General features: G+C 32.6%; 1 non-coding gene across 1 annotated transcript; it reads right to left on the reverse strand.

Moving 5' to 3' along the window:
- Window positions 1–2977: 2977 nt before the first annotated feature.
- Window positions 2978–3085, reverse strand: LOC148562868 (small nucleolar RNA R71). The gene has a single exon (XR_015886622.1). It is a non-coding gene; the product is annotated as a small nucleolar RNA R71 (small nucleolar RNA).
- Window positions 3086–3379: the final 294 nt, after the last annotated feature.

The following is a 3379-nucleotide window of genomic DNA, read 5'->3' on the forward strand; positions in this document are numbered from 1 at the left end:
GTTTCTACACACCATAGATTAAGGTGTGGAGCTCTGCTGTTCCTCATGAATTAATACAAAGTACTATTGTTTTTCTATTCAATTCAAGCTTATTCCGATTCTAAGATATTCATTCGCACCTCAATATGAATGTGATGATCGTGACAGTCATCATCATTCCCAACTATGAACGCGTGCCTGACAACCACTTCAGTTCTACCTTAGATTGAATGAGTATCTCTGGGATTCCTTAATCAGAATCTTCGTGGTATAAGTTAGAATCCATGGACGGCCATTCTTGAGATCCAAAAAGTCTAAACCTTGTCTGTGGTATTCCGAGTAGGATCTGGGAAGGAATGGCTACGACGAGCTTCAAACCCGCGAGTGCTGGGCGTAGTGACAGACGCAAAAGGATCAATGGATCCTATTCCAGTATGATCGAGAACCGACAGATGATTAGCCATGCAGTGACAGCGCATTGGACCATTTTCACTGAGAGGACAGGATGTAGCCATTGACAACGGTGATGCCTAACATACAGCTTGCCATAGAAGGGAGTATGAATGATTGGATGAAGATAATAGGAAAGCAGAGGTTCAGGAGGAACGAACGCATCTCTATACGCTTATCTGAAATTCTCACCAATGAATTACATAAGTATCACTATCTTTATTTTATATTTATCTTTTAATTATTAAATCTCTATAATCAATTGAATCCGCCTGACTGAGATTTACAAGGTGACCATAGCTTGCTTCAAGCTGACAATCTCCGTGGGATCGACCCTTACTGACGTAAGGTTTATTACTTGGACGACCCAGTGCACTTGCTGGTTAGTTGTGCGAAGTTGTGACAAAGAACTAAGATTATGAACGTGCGTATTGAGTCTTTAGCGCCATTACCAAGAAATGGAACCGTCACGATTTCTGCGCACCAAGTTTTTGGCGCCGTTGCCGGGGATTGTTCGAGTTTGGACAACTGACGGTTCATCTTGTTGCTCAGATTAGGTAATTTTATTTTAATTTTAAACTTTTTATTTCTTATTTTCGAAAATAATACAAAAAAAAAATTTCTTCTTTTTCGTTTTTCCCAAAATATTTTTCGAAAAAAAACCAAAAAAATCTTATAAAATCATAAAAACCAAAAATTTTATGTTTCTTGTGTGAGTCTAGTGTCAATTTTTAAGTTTGGTGTCAATTGCATCTTTTTAATTTTTCTTAAAATTTTCGAAAATTCATGCATGTGTTCTTCATGATCTTCAAGTTGTTCTTGGTAAGTCTTCTTGTTTGATCTTTAAAATTTCTTGTTTTGCATCTTTTCTTATTTTTCATATGCATTTTCAATTTGTTAGTGTTTAATTTTTGAAAATTTCTAAGTTTGGTGTCTTGCATGTGTTTCTTTTCTTGAAAATTTTCAAAAATAAGTTCTTGGTGTTCATCTTGACATTCAATGTGTTCTTGCATGCATCATTTGTTTTGATCCAAAATTTTCATTCATTGAGTCTTTTTGATGTTTTTCTCTTTCTACATTAAAAATTCAAAAATAAAAAAAAAAATCTTTTCCTTATCTCACTCATAATTTTCGAAAATTTGATTTGATTTAGTCAAAAGTTTTAAAAATTTAATTGTTTCTTATGAGTCAAATCAAATTTTCAATTTAAAAATTCTATCTTTTTCAAATCTTTTTCAAAAATCAAATCTTTTTCATTTTTTCTTTATAAATTTCGAAACTTTCAAAATTATTTTCAAAATCTTTTTCTTATTTTTATTTCATATTTTCGAAATTAATGCTAACAATTAATGTGATTGATTCAAAATTTTTAAGTTTGTTACTTACCTAATAAGAAAGGTTCAATCTTTAAACTCTAGAATAATATCTTTTTAGTTCTTGTTAGTCAAGTAATCAACTTTGATTTCAAAAATCAAATCTTTTCAAATTTCTTTTTCAAATCTTTTTCAAATTAAGTTTCAATCATATCTTTTTCAAAATAAATTTCAAAATCTTTTCTAACTTCTTATCTTTTCAAAATTAATTTTCAAATCTTTTTCAATTAATCCTATCCTTTTGTTTCAATCATATCTTTTTCAAAACTACCTAACTAAATCTCTCTCTCTAATTTTCGAAAATCACCTTCCCCTTTTTTCTAAAATTTCCTTTTTAATTAACTATTTGTTTTAAATTTAATTTAATTTGATTTAATTTTCCTTGCTTAATTTTTGAAATTTTAATTTTAATTTTAAATTAAAAACAAAAGTATTTTTATTTTAATTTATTTAATTTTCGAAAATTCTCTCATCTCCTTCTAATTATTTTATTTATCTACTAACACTCCTCTTTTTCTTAAAAATTCGAACCCTCTTCATCTTTCTGTGTTCGAATTTCTTTTCTTCTTCTACTCACATAAAGGAATCTCTATACTGTGACATAGAGGATTCCAAATTTTCTTTTCTGTTTTCTTCTTTTTCATATGAGCAGGAACAAGGATAAGAATATTCTTGTTGAACCTGATCCTGAACCTGAAAGAACTCTGAAGAGGAAGCTAAGGGAAGCTAAAGCACAACTCTATGGAGAAAATCTGACAGAAATTTTCGAAAAAGAAGGAGACATGGCCAAAAATAATAACAATGCAAGGAAGATGCTTGGTGACTTTATTGCACCTAATTCCAATTTACATGGAAGAAGCATCTCAATCCCTGCCATTGGAGCAAACAATTTTGAGCTGAAACCTCAGTTAGTTTCTCTGATGCAACAGAATTGCAAGTTTTATAGACTTCCATCCAAAGATCCTTTTCAGTTCTTAACTGAATTCTTGCAGATCTGTGATATTGTTAAGACCAATGGGGTTGATCCCGAGGTCTACAGGCTTATGCTTTTCCCGTTTGCTGTAAGAGACAGAACTAGAATATGGTTGGACTCTCAACCTAAGGATAGCCTGAACTCTTGGGATAAGCTGGTCACGGCTTTCTTAGCCAAGTTCTTTCCTCCTCAAAAGCTTAGTAAGCTTAGAGTAGATGTTCAAACCTTCAGACAAAAAGAAGGTGAATCCCTCTATGAAGCTTGGGAGAGATACAAGGAACTGACCAAAAAGTGTCCTTCTGACATGCTTTCAGAATGGACCATCCTGGATATATTCTATGATGGTCTGTCTGAATTATCTAAAATGTCATTGGACCATTCTACAGGTGGATCCATTCACCTAAAGAAAACGCCTGCAGAAGCTCAAGAACTCATTGACATGGTTGCAAATAACCAGTTCATGTACACTTCTGAAAGGAATCCTGTGAGTAATGGGACGCCTCAGAGGAAGGGAGTTCTTGAAATTGATACTCTGAATGCCATATTGGCTCAGAATAAAATATTGACTTAGCAAGTCAACATGATCTCTCAGAGTTTGAATGGA

Source organism: Arachis ipaensis, chromosome B6, assembly GCF_059453495.1.
Source record: "Arachis ipaensis isolate K30076 ecotype BB chromosome B6, ASM5945349v1, whole genome shotgun sequence".
Classification (NCBI taxonomy): Eukaryota; Viridiplantae; Streptophyta; class Magnoliopsida; order Fabales; family Fabaceae; genus Arachis; species Arachis ipaensis.